The sequence below is a fragment of the Sus scrofa genome, chromosome 17, assembly GCF_000003025.6.
Source record: "Sus scrofa isolate TJ Tabasco breed Duroc chromosome 17, Sscrofa11.1, whole genome shotgun sequence".
In the NCBI taxonomy this organism is placed as follows: domain Eukaryota; kingdom Metazoa; phylum Chordata; class Mammalia; order Artiodactyla; family Suidae; genus Sus; species Sus scrofa.
Window position 1 is genome coordinate 49023919 of NC_010459.5, and position 18258 is coordinate 49042176.

Genomic DNA, 18258 nt, shown 5'->3' on the forward strand with positions numbered 1-18258 from the left:
GGTAGCATGATAGACATAAAAGGTCACATTCTCCATGAGGGACTCGTTTATTCCTTGACAACCGACACATAGTATCTGCTCAGGAAAGAAGTGTCAAATGAATAAATTCGTGGAAAATGGATCTGTGTTACAGTCACAGAGACCTTTCTCATTGCATTGTGTGCATCACTGTACAGTTTTCCCCTTGATTCAGAGCTTCTTGACTTTGGCATTATTGCGATTTTGAGCCAGGGGATTCTTTGCTATGGGGAAGTGTCCTGTGCATTGCAGGATGTTGAGCAGCTTCCCTGGCCGCTACCCCTTCAATGCCGGGAGCACTCCTCCCCCAGTTCTGACGACCAGGAATGTTCAGACATTGCCCAGGGTCCCTGGTGCCAAGATCACCCACCCCTATTGGGTGGTGATCAGAGTGGGTTCGTTGGTCAGAGTGGGGGTGCTGTCCCTCTGCAGAACTTCACTGCATCCCCCCAACAATGTCCCCTCTCTCTTCCTGCATCACTCTGCTACTTGTGTCCCCAACACACACACGCAGACACATGTAGGCACAACTCCGTTCAGCTGCCCCACTTTGGCATATAAATGTACAGGAGAATGAAAGTTCTCTCTTATCCTCTCCCTCCCCCACTGTCCACTTACTGAACCCTGAACCCTGCCACCCTCGAGGGGGTCTCCTATGAAAGTCTCCAGGCATCCCGTCTCATTGAAGTCAGCAGGAGCTCCAGATGCAGGGGGATGGCAGAGGGAATGTGGAAACTGCCTGCCCTATGTGTGTCTTTGCCTCTGAAACCTGAAGCTGGGGTTGTGTGGCAAGGGCTACAAGAGAGCAACTTCTGAAAGGGCCCCTTCGGCCACACCTACCAGATTCCAGCAGGTCAGCAGCCTGAGCTCACAGCCAGAGCTGCGTTGCACCCAAGTTATGCTCTGATTTGTTTAGTGTTTCTACTGGTATCGTTCTGGGAAGTACTACTATTGACTTTGGCTCCGGAGCGCATACTGTTGCGCTCGGCAGAGTACTTGTGTAAACCACTTGCGGGCACTCTTATTATCCCACTTACAGCTGAGGCATTGGAGGCTGGGAGGGACCCCTTTGCGCAAGGGGCGCACCTACTAAGAAGAGTAGCCGGGATTTGATCTCAGGGCTGTCTGCTTCCAGATAGCCATAATAGGGACAGCTAAGACTTATGGATGTGTTTACTGAATGTCAGGTACCATCTGGGGCACTTTATGTGTGTTAATTTTTTTAATCCTCACAACCACCCTATGAACTAGATCCCTTTATGATTCCCATTCATCCATGAGGGAACCGAGGCACAGAGAAGTTAAGTGACTTGCCCAAGGTCCCAGGACTGGGCTCCAGGGGTCCAGCTCTCAAGCCCTGTGCTCGAGTGTAGGCATGGGCAAACTGTGTCCAGAAACCAAATCCAGCCCACTGCCTGTTTGTGTAAATAAAGTTTAATTGAGACAGAGCTATGCCCATTCAGTGACATGGAGCTGCTTCCAACTACCATGGCAGAGTTGACCAGTTGCAGCAGAGGTGCAGGTGTGACTCACACAGCTTGAAATATTTACTCTCTGGCCCTTTAGAGAAAACCCCTGCTCTGGAGCCTTCTCTAATCATCATCCTACCACCAGAGCCGTAGGACCCCCACAGCCTGCTGCTTTCAGAGTGTATTTTGTGGGTTCAAACAAATGAGCACTGGGGGAGCTACTGGAAAGGTGCTGTGCAGGTGCCCAGAGAAAGCTGACGTCCTAGAGTTCCTTTTGTGGCTCACTGGGTTATGAACCCGACTAGTATCCATAAGGATGCAGGTTTGATCCCTGGCCTCGCTCAGTGGGTTAAAGATCCAGTGTTGCTGTGGCAGAGCAGCTGCAGCTCTGATTCCGACCCCTAGCCTGGGAACGTCCATAGGCCACAGATGCGGCCTTAAAAAGCGAAAAAAAAAAAAAAAAAAAAAAAAAGCTGACTTCTTATCTCCATCCTGTTTCCTGGAGACTGGGTTTAATATTGGGCCAGTAACACGTGTCCTCAGCCCCTGGGGAAGAGAGAAGAATGTAAAGACATCTAAGACCCTTTGCTCTCGGTTTATTTAATCCCAGACAAGTAAACACATAAGCAAATACATACGCTACTGCTACTTCAGGTCGCTCTGGGGGAAATAAAAAAGGGTGACTTGCTAGATCCAGGGGCTCTTCACACTCACTAGGGAACTTTTTTTAAATACTGATGTTCAGTCTTCACCTTCAAGAATGACCGATTCAATTGATTTGAAGTCAGGACCAGGCATTGGTTTAAAAAAAAGAAATACCCAGGTGGTTCTAAAATTCAGGAGAGTCTGAAGGTAAGTCACAGGTAAAGGTGAGGCAATATTCATTGGATGAGCAGGCAAAGGAGGTGGCCTTTGGCTCAACCAGATGAACACTCAGGAAGAGTGCTTCAAGCAGAGGAAACAGCATGTGCAAAGGCCCCGTGGCAAGAGGGACTGTGAGTCAGGGCGTTCAGCATGGCCAGAACATGGGCTGCCGGGGGGGCAGGGGGGTGGGGGTGGAGAAGAGATGAGTCTGAAGGGCCACCAGGGCCTGAGTGTGAGAGTTCTGAAGCCAGTGTGGTTCAGACTGCAGGTCTGAATGGCTCAGTGGCTCATGAAGTCCGTTGAGTGGGCCACAGCCGGCCCTGGGGTGGGGGTAGGGGGTGCGGAGAATAGAATAGAAAAGATTCATGTGTGTTGCACATGAGGTCAGTGTGGTTTCTTGAAACTTTTATTTCCAGTTTTATAAAGGTGTACACTGCCCAGCATTGTAAACTGTGCTTCTTACTGTGCGTCTCAAAGATTTTGAAAGCCACTGTTTTTAGCGCCTGTGAAAGTTTGGAATTTCGCCCAAGGGCAGTGGGGAGCCATTAAAGAGGTTTTAATGGGGGCATGACAAGGTCAGATTTATGTTTAAAAAAATCTTAGTCCAGGAGCAGAGAGAACGGACTTTGGGGGGAGGTGGGCGGTGGGGGCTGGGAGACGGCCCAGGGGTGGGGTGCGCTGCAGGATGAAATCATCGTGAAGCACCCCGAAGTGGTGTCCAGTCAAGGCAGGCCTGCAGGTAGCACGTAGCCATGAGCACTGCCAGGGGAGTGGAGGGACTGCAGGGCCGAAAGGTTGGATTTCAGGTTCTGCCTCACGACCCTCCCTCAGGAGCCCTGACCCCGACTTGTCACCTGTCCTATGGCCCAGCTGTTCCAGGCGTGATGGACCTTGGGCTCTTCTTTGAACACTACCTCTCTGCCAGATGCTTTGCTAAATGTGCTCAAGCATTAGCTCATTTAATACCCTCCCAACAACCCCATTGGTGAGTACTGTTATTATTCCCATTTTACAGATGAAGAGACTGAGGCCCAGAGAGGTGCCAGTCACAGCTATGATCAAGTTGCCTAGCTGCGACTCCAGCCAGGCAGTGCAACTTCAGGGTCTATGTTCTCCAGCATCAGGAGAGGTTCCATGGGAGCCAGAGGGCCTGAGTTTGAATGATAGCTGAGGGTTGTCAAGCGGACTCAGTACAGAGTTCCCATTGTGGCTCTGAGGGTTAAGGACCTGATGTTGTCTCTCTCTCTCTGTGGATGCGGGTTTGATCCCTGGCCTCACTCAGTGGGTTAAGGAGCCAGCGTTGCCACAAGCTGCGGCATAAGCTGCAGATGCAGCTTGGATCCAGTGTTGCCCTGGCTGTGGTGGAGGCCGGCAGCCACAGCTCCGATTCAGTCCCTAGCCTGGGAACTTCCATATGCTGTGGCTGAGGCCCTGGGGAAAAAAAAAAAAAAAAAATAGGACTCAGTACATTCATTGAACAGTGACCAGCTGGAGCTTACCGGAGTTATGGGTGCTATTACAGTTCCCCAAAGCACTACAGAAAGGACATAGAAGAGCTGGGGTTCAAACCCACATAAGTGATGAACAGAACAGTGGCTCCAATAGCCAAGGTTCGAATCCCACCCTTGCCGCTTGCCCTCTGGGTTGCTGACTTGGGAGACCCGTGTTAGCTCTTATTAGCAGGCCCACATTGTCAAGGATTTAGAGCCGAGTCTGGCCTGCAGAGATGGCCGCTTTCTGAATATGACCTGTCAGTCTTACCATTCAAGGTCAAACAGGAATGCAAGTGCCAAGGCCACAGCTGGGGGTCAGGCTAAGAGGCTAGTTCTCTCCCAAGCACTAAAGCCCAGTTTAAAAAGGGTCGAGACACCAAGATTGACTTTTCTTCTGGTCCCTCAAACCCTTAATCCCTTCTCCCCATCCAACAGTGGACCCAAATTAGAGCTTCAGGCCCATCAAGGCCTCAGGAAGGAGCAGCCTCCGAAAGCGCTAGACTCACAGCCCCCACCGGGCCACACGGCCTGAGAGCTCCTGAGTCTGACCTGGTCTGCCTCCTTCTTCCTGTCTCATCCTGGAGAGCTGTTTTCCTTGGCCTAGCACAGAGACAGGTGATCCCACCTGGCTGGTTCAGGCCCAGGCTCGTTCAGCCTCCCAGACGCTTGGTCGTGGCCTCTTGACTTTGCCAGGTTGGTACCGCCTCTCCTGCCTTGGTTCCTGTCCGCCACAGGGTTCCCTACAAGTGCCAATGGCCCTTTCTAGAATGTGTCTGTCCTGCCAAGACTGACAGACTCCCCACACCAGAGTCTGGTGGCTTTTGTGGGAGACTCTGGCTGCTATGGACATTGCTCTCGGGCCTTTGCTTGGGGTGTGGAGTCAGCTAAGGAAGCAGGGGAACTGGCCGAAAGCAGTGCCTGTGTTGGCCAGGATGAGGTAAGTGAAAGAATTGTAATTCCATGAATATAGCATCTGGTGCATGTTTGGAGAACTTTAAAATGCGGTGTAGGAGTTCCCGTCGTGGCACAGTGGAAAGGAATCCGACTAGGAACCATGAGGTTGCGGGTTCAAACCCTGGCCTTGCTCAGTGGGTTAAGGATCTGGTGTTGCCATGAGCTGTGGTCTAGGTCACAGACGTGGCTTGGAAGCTGTGGTCTAGGTCACAGACGTGGCTTGGAACTGACATTGCTGAGGCCCTGATGTAGGCTGGCGGCTACAGCTCTAATAAGACCCCTCGCCTGGGAATGTCCATATGCTGCAGATGCAGCCCTAAGAAGACAAAAGACAAAAAAATTAAATTAAATTAAATTAAATTAATAAAATAAATAAATGCCGTGTACAAACTGCCCTTGACAACCAGGATAAGAACTAGGCAGGCCCTTACGGTTTCTTAAATTGTATTCAGTTGCTTATTCACTCATTCATCCATCCATCCATTCATTCAACCAATATTTATTCAGCACATATGCTGTGCCAGACACTGTTCTAAGCACGCAGGATAGACTAGAAGCAATCTAGATCTGGTCCCTGTCCATGTAGAACGAATTAGATCTCAAGCGGTACCATCCAGTAGAAATGTAAGGCGAGTTAGAAACACGAGCCATATATGTAGTTTGAAATTTCCTAATAAGCACATTAAAAAACCAGAAACAGGAGTTCCCATTGAGGTTCAGTGGCTTAAGAATCTGATGTTGTCTCTGTGGGGACACAGGTTCAATCCCTGGCTTCCCTCAGTGGGTTAAGGATCCAGCGTTACTCAAGCCGTGATGTAGGTCACAGACCCAGCTCAGATCCAGATCCCACGTGGCTGTGGCTGTGGCTGTGGCTGTGGCTGTGGCTGTGGTGTAGGCCGGCAGCTGCAGCTCTGATTCCACCCCCTGGCCCAGAAACTTCCATATGCCACAGGTACAGCCCTGAAAGAAAAAAAAAGAAAAGTGAAAATAATGGTAATGTTATATTTTATCTGACCTGATGTATCAAAAACTAGTATCACTTCAATATATAGTCCATATTTTTGCAATTACTAATGCATTTTTTTATGTTTTGGGGGTACTATGTCTTTGAGATATAGGTTGTATTTGGACTGGCCATATTTCAAGGGCTCAGAGGCCACATGTGGCTCATGGCTACTACATAGAACCTAAAAAAAAAGCTAAACATCATACAACTAAATATTCAGATAATTACTCATTGTAACGGTAATAAATATCATGACTGAAAAGTGCAGGATGCAGTGGAAACAATGCAATAAGGGTGGCTGGTGGTAGTCAGGGAGGGCTTCCTGGCGGCAGTGACATGGTGACATGTATTCAGAAACCTAAAGGGCGGGGGTTGGGGTAAACATGCAGGGCAGAGGTAACAGCTGTGCATAGACCCCCAAGGTGACAAGGAGCTTGCTGCTTTTGAGGGACAGCAGGTGGGCTGATGGAGGGTAGCGCAGTGAGGGATGTGATGGGAGAGTGGCAGGGGCACCCCCAGTGGCCAGCATGTATCTGGTGGGCGATGAGGCTCCCCTAATAAGTGGCAGCCGGCCCTTGGAGGGGCAGCTGCAGCTTTTGGTTATTTCACACATCTGGAAGGTTGGCTTGGCCGATGCATTGGATTCCTCCAGGACAGCCCGTGCCAGTGGCTCAGCCAGCAGCCGCTGCTCCTCATCTGGGCCACCAGACGCCCAGCCTTGCTTGGTTGGCCCTGTACTCAGGCCAAAGGGATGAAGGATGCTTAGACTAAGCCCCTTTACCATGATGCAGTTCTGACCAATGAGATATAAGCGATGATAAGAGATGATCCGCTGAGATAAAATGAAAGAGGCGTGTGCAGGGAGTCCCCGTTCCATTTCCTTCCTTCCTGCTCTGGATACTGTGATCTCAAGTTGTGTTGCTTGCACCTGTGTCTTGTGATGTCTGCCCATAGGAGAGGCCAAGAGAGGTGCCCAGGTACTCACCTTGACATTTTTTAACTCCCCATTGCCTGGGCTACCGTGGCCCAATGTGAATTGTGATAATCCGTGTCTGGATAGTTTACTGTGCTGAGCATCGTGTGAAGTGAGCAAACATTTACCTACCACTTGCTATGTGCCAGGCATTCCTCAAAGCACTTTCTCTTGCTTCATCCTCTCAGTATCTCTCTGATCCCAGTTGTACAGGTAAGCCAGGATTCACACCCAGGTGTTTGGGCTGTTCTTAACCTTTATTCTCTACCCTTTCTCTTTTTTCTAAAAAAAAAAAAAAGTTAGTTTGGAAAGATTATTTCCCCTCCCTGCCCCGCCCGCCGGCAACAGCATTCTTCTAAAATAGGGTGTCACAGCTTTGGCACTTTGGATATTTGGACATTTGATTATCAGTTGTGCCTCAGTTGATTATCGTCCTGTGCCTCATAAGGATATTTAACTGCATCCCTGACCTCCACCCACGAGATCCCAGAAGTAGCCTCCTGCCATTGTGACAACCAAAAATGTCTCCAGACAGTGCCAAGTGGCCCCTTCGGGACAGAAGTCACCCCCGACTAAGAACCTCTGCTGTAAAAGCTCTTTCACTGCCAGCCCCCCGAGTACCTCTGTATCTTTGTCACGCTGTTTAATCTGTCTGGTCCTCAGTTTCCTCTTCTGTAAAGGGGGAGGAGGGACAGTATTATCAACCTCATTTATTCCGAGGATTAAACGAACCAATACATGGAAAGCAGCGAACATGATGCGTGGTACACAATGAGCCCTTTCTCAGTGTGGAGATTTGGCTTAAATGTCCCTCGGTCCTGTCTGTCTTCAGCTAATAGGAACTGCTGGCTGGATTTTACCAGTAAGAATGAATCCTATGATCCACAGTCAAGGGTGCCATCTGTCCGCCCACCCCTACCCAGTTAATCAGTACCTGGCACGTAGTAGGTGCTCTGTAGCATTTATTGAATAAATAAGTGGCTTAAACTCTTGTGAATATCTATACAACTATTTTTTTGGCCACATCCTTGGCTGGGCTGGGGATCCTGTACCACAGCAGCGACCACACCAGATCCTTAATTCGCTGCACCACCAGGGAACACCTATAAAAACTTTTTTTTTAAGGTCTCCCTTATGATTTCTCCTATTCTTCCTTGCCATCCTTGGTGTTTGTTTTTTCCTCTTTTTTTTTTTTTTTTTCATTTTTTACTGCGTTTTTTTTTTTTTTTTTAATTTTGTTTTTGCCGTAGCTGTGCTTTGACCATCGGTGGAATTACAGATCCTGAGGATTCCTCGGTGGGGCTGCCAGGGGAAGCATCACCAGCTTGGGCATCCCAACTCAGGAGCCTCAAACCTGCTTTAGTCGCCCCCTTGGCCTATTTCAGCTCCAAGGGGCACCCTTTGGGGGGTTGTTTAGTTTTGCCCACCCAGCAGGTTCTGGCTGGATATTAAACCTCGCCAGGGACAGATCGCAGCAGAGGCAGGGGCTGTGCTTCAGACACGGGCTCCGTGTAGAATGTGGAAGTCCTTTCCCCTTCTGCATACAAACGGCATCGTGACTTCATATTACATGGAGGGGAGGGGCATGCCGAAGGTCACACATGTCCCTGAAACCTGACCCTACAACTGTGAGAAAACCGGACCATAAATCAAGATGCCGTTCCCAACCCTAAGCCCGTTTTACAAAGTACGCTCTTGTTCTTCCATCGGATCCTGATCTGAGGCACGATGTTCAAAAACAGATCAGCGCAAGGGGTCTTTGGCCAAAATGATAAATTTGCAGACAACTAAGGACAGTTCTTGGTGAAGAATCAGTTCTCAAGTTTCCACAATAAGTCATAATAAAGCACCGTGGAGAACGTGTTTACTCCAGTCCAGCGTGGGTGTGAACTGATATTTTTCTCAAGTGGCCACGTTGTTTTTTCTTTTTAGGGCCGCACCTGTGACATATGCAGATGCCCAGGCTAGGGGTCAAATCAGAGTTGCAGCTGCCGGCCTACCCCACAGCTACCGCAACACCAGATCCAGGCTGCATCTGCAGCCTATGCCGCAGCTTGTCGCAACACTGGATCCTTAACCCACTGAGCGAGGCCAGGGATTGGACCCATATCCTTACGGACACTTATGTCAGGTTCTTAACCCACGGAGCCGCAATGGAAACTCCCGTAGCCACTATTTTGCAAACTCTGTTTCTATTTCTCCACTGGCCTACACGGTAGCAATGAGGGCTTTCTCCTTGCTTAAGTGTGTGTATAGATATTTAGAGGCGTCGTCCTTGACCAGGGGGATTCTGATCCCAAGGGACACTTGGCAATGCCTGGATACATTTTTGGTTATTACAACTGGAAGAGGGAAGTGCTGCTATTATCTAGTGGGTACAAGGGCCAGGGATGCTGCAAAATAGCCCACAATCCGCAGGCCGGCTCCAGCAAAGGATCATCTAGCCCAAAACCTTAAGAATGCCATGGCTGAGGAATCAGTCCTGAGATAGAGGTTCATTGCATCACTGATTAAAATGGCCACAAAAGGAGTTCCCATCGTGGCACAGCAGAAACGAATCCACCTGGGAACCATGAGGTTGCAGGTTTGATCCCTGGCCTTGCTCAGTGGCTTAAGGATCTGGCGTTGCTGTGAGCTACAGTGTAGGTCGCAGACACGGCTCGGATCCCGCGTTGCTGTGGCTGTGATGTAGGCCGGCAGCTGCAGCTCCAATTGGACCCCTAGCCTGAGAACCTCCATACACTGTGAGTGCAGCCCTAAAAAGACAAAAGACAAAAAAAAAAAAGGCCCAAAATACTCTGATTGCTTTTCAGATCCAGTAAATCTTTTCCCTTTTAAAATGGTCAGAAACCTGAAAATAACCTGAATGTCCATAAGTTGGGGAATGACTAAATAACCTTCGGTACATCATTTCTGTGGAATACTATGCAGCTATTATAAAGAATTAGGTGGCTCTGTGTATACTGGTGTTGAAAATTGTTAACCTGTTTTTATTATAGGAGGGGTAATTATTTATTTATTTAAATACTTTTTTTGGAGTATAGTTGACTTGCAAAGTTGGGTTAGTTTCAGGTGTACAGCGAAGTAAATCAGTTATACATCCACCCATTCCTTTTCAGATTCTTTTCCACCATAGGTTATTACATAGGAATAGGTTATTACACAGTAGTAAGTAGATTACCCTGAGCTATACAGTAGGTCCTTCTCACCCATCCATCCTATACAGAGTAGTGTGTCTATTTTACATGTTTTTTTGTTAAAATAAATTAACATCTGCTTTTGGTAATGTTAAGAAACTTTCTAGGCAGGATAATAGTATTGTGGCTATGTTTTCAAAAGTAGTATTTGGGGTTTTTTAAAGGTTCATTTATTTTTTTAATTTTTTTTTAATTTTTTGTCTTTTGTCCTTTTTTGGGGCCGCACCCGTGGCATATGGAGGTTCCCAGGCTAGGGGTTGAATCGGAGCTGTTGCTGCTGAAGAGGTTCATTTATAGATGAAAGTATGTTCTGGCTGGAATTTGCCTTTAAATATCAAGGAGGTGGCTGGAAGTGGAACAGGATTGGCCATGACTTGGTTGTTGGACCTGAGTGATGGGCAAAGGGAGATTCATTAGATGAGTCTGGGCATTTTTGTATATGTTTGGAATTCCTCATAATAGAAAGTTGACACACACACACACAAATACATTGAAGAAAGTCTGGTAGGAGATAGATGATGAATAGATACAGGCAGACAGAGATTTCGCTCTGTGAACAGAGAACTGAAATCATAGTGGCAGAGATAACCTAAAAGGTCATCTGTCTTCCTGTATAAAAGTCTGGGCTGACTCATCCACGCTGCTCTGTGACGTCACCAACATCCCAGCCACCTTCCCTGTTGTTACGCCACTCTTCAATTGCTGCCCTTTTCCTCGTGACCCAGGATGAGGATGGCAGTCCAGCAAGTAAGAGTGCTGGAAAAAGGGAAGTCCACCCCGCTTGTTTAAGCACATGACCTGCATGTTGATTGCATCACTTCTGTTGCCATCCTGACTGTAATTTAGTCACATGACCACAACCTAACTGCAGGGAAAGCTGGGATATTCATTCGAGGGGGTGGAGTGGGCTCCATGCCATGCTAAGAAAGCATGGGTTCCTTGATTGTAAATGAGGAGGCGACGAGGAGGAATATGGGATCACCTAACAAGCTCTGCCATGGTGTATCGCGAACTGTGCAGGGTGGTGGGTACGGACCAGCAGAACCATGGGTACCTTGTCTTTTTCCATTGCATGTTGCTCTGTTCAACTTTTTCTGTTATGATTGACTTTTCTTTTGTAAAAAAGAAATATACAAAAGCAATTGCAAAGCGGTACATGCCCGACTCTTGTGTAGACCGCTTTGAGGCCGTAGGGTCTTTATTCAGTATTCACCACTTCTCTGCTGACTGTTGAGTGCCAATTCCCCTGACTGTGCTAGACCGTACGGACTCCGCAGTGAGGAAGACAAAGTCCCTTGGAAAGTGAAGCAGAAAACACGCAGCATGTGTTGAGATCACGATCAGACGTGTAAAGATGAGCAGTGCAGCCGTGTTCCTGCAGGAGGGCAGGAAGGGCAGACCTTCCAGGAGGTTCGATTGGAGGGGTGTGCGGGACACCCCACCTCCTCGTGTGGGGCCTTGGATCTGGTATTACATTAAGCCCTTTAGGTAGGACGAGACGTCATCATGGCCAAAAGGTGCTTTTCCTCAATATTTGCAGTCATTTTCAACATGTGGAAAAACATTCCATTGACACCGTGTAATGCAGTGGAACAAGATTTGCACCCTGCCCAGCTCTGTCTGTCATTAGCTCTGGAACCTGAGGATGGACATTTATGTAGCTTGTTGGCCTCTCAGTTTCTTTCCTCGGAAGGGTGGAGAAAAGGGTTTGCTCTGTGTCCTCTTCTCTACAAGCTGTGCATCATTGTCACAATAGCCCCAGGCGATGGTGCCACTTATCCCCATTCGACAGGTGGGAGAATTGAGGCAGACAAGCCAAGCAAGATGCCATACCACTGCTAGTGGTAGAGCTGGATTTGAACCCCGGTACCCTCCTCCCCAGGCACCTAAGGTGGCCTGGTTTGTCACCCAGCTATTCCGGGTTCCTGCTGGCTTTGGCCAGCTCACAGGCTGGTTGGGAGAGGGCGATGAAGAAAGATGTGTTGCAGCGATTTGCAAGAATGTACATGCTACACAAATATATTCATGGGATTATAATACTCTTGGATCTCTTCATTCCAAATATATTTTTAAAAATTTCCAAACCCTCTAATGAAATGATTGATTTGGGCCGTGAGCATCAGTGGATGAAAACAATAGCTGGAAAGGGAACTTGGTAAACTGAGGAAGCAGGATGTTGCCACTCCCCCCGCCCCAGGGCCCGCAGCCCCTGTTAGTATCTCTGGAAGGGGCACACGTGGGTGTCATGCCCCTGGATGTGATGTGACAGGGAGGACTCAGCACTGCTCTGAAGCATTAGTCCCACCACCCTATTACTCCAAACCTACTGCCATTTTATTTACTTATTTATTTTGCTTTTTTTTTTTTTTTTTTTTTTAAAGGCCGCATTAGAGGCATATGGAGGCTCCCAGGCTAGGGATTGAATCGGAGCAACAGCTGTCGGCCTACCCCACAGCCACAGCAACACAGGATCTGAGCTGCATCTATGACCTACACCACAGCTCATGGCAACACCAGATCCTTAACCCCCTGAACGAGGCCAGGAATCGAACCCACAACCTCATGGTTCCTAGTCGGGTTCATTTCCACTGTGCCACAATGAGAACTCCCCCTCATGCCATTTTAAAGCTAAATAGTGAGAAATGCGATGGAAAGAGAAATGAGTTACCACCACCATGCGGAAGCAAATGGAAAAATCCAGAACATGAGGTAGCCTACAAAACAACTAACCCACTTTTTTCAATTTGTGAATAGTTTTTTTAAAAAAAGGAAGGGGGAGGCTATTCTAGATGAAACAAATGTAAGAGACACAATAAGCAAATGTGACGTGTGGCCTTTGTTTACATCCTGAATCTTATAAACCAGGTAAGGTTTATAAGAACTGGGAAGGCTGGAGATGAACTGGGAAGACTGGGGAGGACCTGTGGCTGGACAGCACAAGGAAGCACCGTGACTCTGTTAGGTGTGACAGCAGACAGTGTCCTGTTGTCAAATGAAGCATAGTGGAGAGAGGAGACTTTAAGAATTTGTTCCGGAGTTCCCATTGTGGCTCAGCAGGTTAAGAACCCAACTAGTACCCATGAGGCTGCAGGTTCAATCCCTGGTCTTGCTCAATGAGTTAAGGATCTGGCGTTGCCATGAGCTGCGGCTCAGATCCTGTGTTCTATGGCTGTGGTGTAAGCTGGCAGCTACTGCTCCACTTCAACCCCTAGCCTGGGAACTTCTATATGTCACAGGTGCAGTGCTGAAAAGAAAAAAGTTTAAAATTTTAAGAAAAAAGGAAAAATTTTTAAAAATTATTTAAAAACTTCACCAAAGAGAAGAAAAAAAGATCTCCACACCAGTGAGCTTAGAAGAGACATGTTTGGCAAAAATCTTGAAAACTGTTGAATCTGAGTGATAGGAGCTAAGTGATTCAGTTTACCATTCTGTTTGTTTTTGTGTCTGATTGAGGTTAGTCATTAAAAAAAAAATTTCTAGCCCTCACCATGAAACCACCTTACAAAAAAGGGAGGGAAAAAAAAACCCCTCACTTTATTAAGTTGCATAAAATTGAGCTCACCTCAAAGCAAGAAGAAAGACATGTAAAAACTCATGAATCACTGCGTGGCCCATTCGGTGTCATTAGAGGAGATCCATCATTAGCGAAGATGAATCTTAAGACATCTGCTGTTCTCGGGGCAGGTGGCAGGAGAGTGGAACGTTTGGTATCAGACATCCTGGCTGTGAACCCATCTCTGCCGCTTATAGTTGATTCTAGATAAGTGGGCAGAACTTCTCGCCCTTGCGTTCCTTGTCTATAAGATGGGAATCCAAGCTCTGCCAGTCTCTTAGGGGCAGTTGATAATGTCAGCTCACACCTGAAAAATCACTTAAACAGTGCCTGGTTATTAGCCTTCGCTGCATGCAAATGATTACCATTGTTTTGTAATGGTCAGTGCATCGTGGAGGCACAAAAACAATTTGGGTAGAATGAAGACATTCTCATATTTTAGGATTTTGTTGTTGTTTCTCCCCCCCCCTCCCCGCTCCAAGCATGCAAAAGTTCTGGGGCCAGAGATCAAACCTGTGCCACAGCGGTGACCTGACCCACAGCAGTGACAATGCCAGATCCTTAATCAGGAGACCACCAGGGAACTCCTAATATCTAGTTTTTAGTATTCAGTTTCTTTTCTCATTTCTCTAGTATCTTTCTCTCACCATCCCTCTTCATTCAAATTAAATGTGCTTGCTCTGTAGACTCAGGTCTAGTTTCTCCATGGTTTTAAGTGGGTCTGGGTCGTTGCAGTGGACTGTGGTTGGGTGAGTAAGAGGGACAGGAGCAGTGATGGGTAGCAGTGCTTGTGTTGTTTCTGCTGAGGGTAGGGGCTGGACTCAAAGCAGAATGCCTTGGCAATCCGAGAAACGCTGCCTCCTGCCTGGTGCTACTTGCCTGCCTCTTAAGGGAGGTCCTGGGCTCCCTTGGCCTCTGAGCCCTTGGCGCTCCCCAGCCACCACTGGCAAAGCCAGGCCTTCCCTTACAGTAAGAATCCGTGGTGTTTTACTTTGTGCCTTGTTTTGTTGGTTGTGGGTTGGTTTTTTTCATTGTTGTTGTTGTTTTTAATGGCTCTGCATGAGAAATATTCTATAAAGTTCTGCATTTTGCTCCAGGGCCATGCTGAACCCAACCTGAAATCAGCCGAATGTGTGTGGTCCCGTCTTGGTTGTCACTGCACATTGTGTGCTTTTGTGAAGGTTGCCCCTTGTGGGTCTAGTGAATATTGAAAAATACATCGTCACAGGCAGTCATTTTTTTTAAAGCCAATCTCAAGTGGCCATATATGGTATGATTCCTTTTATGTAGTATTTTTAAAGTGACGCTTTAAAGATGGAGAAAGGATTAGGGATTGCCAGGGGTTAGGGGGGTGGCGGGGGTGAGGGTGGGTGCACCCCTGAAGGGGTAGCACGAGGGTGATCTTTGTGGTGATGGCATCAAGAGAGAGCTTGATTGCAGTGGTGATTACGTGAATCTACAGATGAGATGACGCAGAGAAACAAACACACTGCACCAATGTCAACATCCTGGTTTTGAGATGGTACTGCGGTTGGGGAACATGCAATCGCGGGGGCGGGGGGGGGGGCGGTGAATGAAGGTACCAGAGACCTCTCTGAACTTTCACAAGGTCTTGTGAATCTCCAGCGATCTCAAAATAAAAAGCAAAACTGGATTCTCCAAAACAATGGGCCCTTGTTTTACATGCTCTCAGGGCTGAAGGAAGCGTAGTAAAACTCTCCCTTTGACTCTTTTTATTCTGCCCCAAGTTCACATGCAAGAGAATTTATCAGACCTGAATGAGAGAGCTTAGTCTGGGGCTAAGATTCAAGACCCAAGCTGGTTTTTCTTTCTTTTTTTCTTTTTTAAAATGACCTACACTGCAGCTGGGGCAACGCTGGATCCTTTTAACCCACTGCACCAGGCCAGGGATGGAACGCACACCTCCATAGCGACCCAGCTGCTGCATCAGATTCTTAACACACTGTGCCATAGTGGGAACTCCTGAGTTTCCTTCTTGACATAAGACTTTCCTTTCGGACCTAAGAACTTAGTCTGCTTAGGAGTAGACTGCTGTGGGGCGTATTCAAATAATTGTCATGTCTTCCTAGGAGAGTTTTAGATAAAAGCTTTCAGATCAGGGAATGGAAACAGTGCAAGATGTGAGATGGGGCATGACCATTGGGAATATAAATTGGATCAGCCACTCTGAGGCAGTTTGCCAACGTCCCGTACAATTTTTTTTTCTTTCCTTCTTTCTTTTTTTTTTATTTTTTTATTTTTTATTTTGCCGCCCCATGGTGTTCCCAGGCCAGGGATCAGATCTGAGCTGAGCTGCAAACTAAGCCGCAGCTGCAGCAACGCTGGATCCTTAACCCACTGTACCGGGGCAGGGATCAAACCCCTGTCCCAGCGCTCCCAAGTTCCGGCCAATCCTGCTGAGCCACAGCGGGAGCTCCTGTCCCTTACAATTTTAAAGGTAGATCCAGCAGGGTTTTTTTAGGGGCATCACCCCTAAGAACTACATACGTGTGCACCCCAGAAGACCTATCCCAGGCAGTGTGGCATTAGTTATAACCAAACTTGGGGGCCGTGAGGACTGGCCCAGAGCCCTGGGGATCCTGTGCATCAGTTAAAAAGAGTAAGCTACTAGATCTTTGTGCTGTGACGTGGAGTGAACATCTAGACATCTTATTACTGGAGCAAGAAATATGCTCATTATGTGCAGGTCAATGATACTGATAAAAACCCATTCATCAAGCCCATTTGTTTGTTTGTTTTGGCTTCACTCATGGCAAGTGAAAATTCCTGGGCCAGGGATCAGACCCAAGCCCCAGCAGCGACCCAAGCCATTGCAGTGACAATGCTGGGTCCTTAACCCATTGTGCCACAAGGGAACACCCCATAAAACACATTTATAAAACAATACCGTGTACTTTTAAGGATGTAAATGTGGGTGTTTTGTGTGTTTATGGCTAGAAAAATGTCTGTGAAGCTATTCATTGTGTTAGTAATTATGGATACAGCTGGTGGAGAGAGTGAGAGATAGTGGCCAAGGGCAACTTTAATTTTCTCTAAAATTCTAAAATGTATTTAAACGTTTTGAGATACCACCTGGGTGGTTCAAATTATATCATGAGAAAGAAGGGGTAATACAGGTGTTTTTCCAACAGGAGGAAGAACTTCTGTGTGACTGGGTGATCTGCCCCCAGACTTCAGGGGTCACGCACTGATGAATGCCACCCAAGACTGGGTCGCAAATCCCACTCCGCAGTGCCCATTTCATGAACCAGAGAACTTGTCTGGCTGATTCTCAAGGTATCCTCAGTGCCTGGAATAGTCCCTGGCCTTCAAAAAAAGAAGTGAAATAAATTAGCGAATGAGTAGCAGCTTTGCTTTGCGGCATGCACTGTGAATAGTCAGTGATTCTAATGATTGACAGCCGGCTCAGTGAATCAGTGAATGAATTTAGTCTCAACTGAGTTCCTCCTTTACCTGCCTCTTCAGAGCCTTTGGAGAGGAGACTGAAAGTACCTCGTTCATCTGGGGCGATGGTTCCCTGTGTATCCCAGCCTTGCCCCACAATTTCTTTTGAGTGACATCTTCCCCATTATAAGGGAGACAGGGTGGAGGGATGGAGATGAGGACAGGAGGAGGGGCTTGTGACAGTGCCAGTCAACATGTGGCATCCTTCCCCCAGTCATCGGTAGTGGCCGTGGCCCTTGAATTTCGTCGTACCTACAGTTTTTTCCTGCCATTACTTTCATACTGAACACCAAAGATGTGGTTTACATGGATCATAAGTGCGGGGGCCGGTGTCACGGTCTTCTCTGACTGTCCTATTCGAAGGTAGCCTGTGGACTTGCACTGTGAGTGAAAAAGACACCTTCCAACGTTCATGTCTGGTGGGAAAGAGCATCTCTTCTCCAGCAGTTAATCCCAGGCTTCTCATTGGTCCCTGTTGACTCATGTGACCACCATCCTTGAGCCAATCACTGTAGACAGAGGAATGGGAAATGTTAATTGCCATGCTCAGGGCCTGTTAGTAGGTCAGCCCTACCCAAGCCAGGTGGACAGAGAGCGGGGGCAGGGGGAGAGAAATAGGGATGGGGAGGGAGGCTCTTTCCCCAAAGAAAGGAAAGAGGCTATTGACCTACCAGGCCAAAATGCCAGGAGCCCACTTCTCCCCCTGTGCCCTGCTCCGGCCGTGCCCTTTCTTAAGCAGTGACTTTCTTCTCCATGTGGTGACTCTGGACATTTCTGCTTTCTCTTCCCGCTCAAAGTGGGACCACCAGAATCATTTTGCAAAATATGCATATATCAAACCATCTCACTGTATGCCTTAAGCGTACATGATATGTCAATTATATCTCAATAAAGCTGAGGAAAAAAAAAAAAAACCTAAGAGGGGAGTGGGGAGCAGGAACACCAATAGCATGGTAGCCAGGCAGAACTCAATAGTGTAATAACTGGAGTTCCCGTTGTGGCTCAGCAGATTAAGAACCCGACTAGTATCCATGAGGACACAGGTTCAATCCTTGGCCTCGCTCAGTGGGTTAAGGATCCAGTGTTGCCGCAAGTTGCGGAGTAGGTTGCAGATGTGGCTTGGATCCTGCAGTGCTGTGGCTGTGGTCTAGGCCGGCAGCTGCAGCTCCAACGAGACCCCTAGCCTGGGAACATCCATATGCCCAGGTGTGTGGCCCTAAAAAGCAAAAAAAAAAAAGAAGAAAGAAAAAGAGAAAGAAAAAAAAA

At 47.7% G+C, this 18258-nt stretch overlaps 1 protein-coding gene across 7 annotated transcripts in view; it reads left to right on the plus strand.

Moving 5' to 3' along the window:
• The window catches only part of EYA2 (EYA transcriptional coactivator and phosphatase 2), a 313108-nt gene that overhangs the window by 93237 nt on the left and 201613 nt on the right, over positions 1-18258 (plus strand). Inside the window, exon 4 of one of the 7 annotated variants that reach the window (XM_021077399.1) lies at positions 16680-16824. The exons of the other annotated variants lie outside the window; for them this stretch is intronic. The gene's annotated coding sequence lies outside the window, so the exon portion shown is untranslated. The remainder of the gene's footprint in view (positions 1-16679; positions 16825-18258) is intronic. 7 annotated transcript variants of the gene reach the window in all.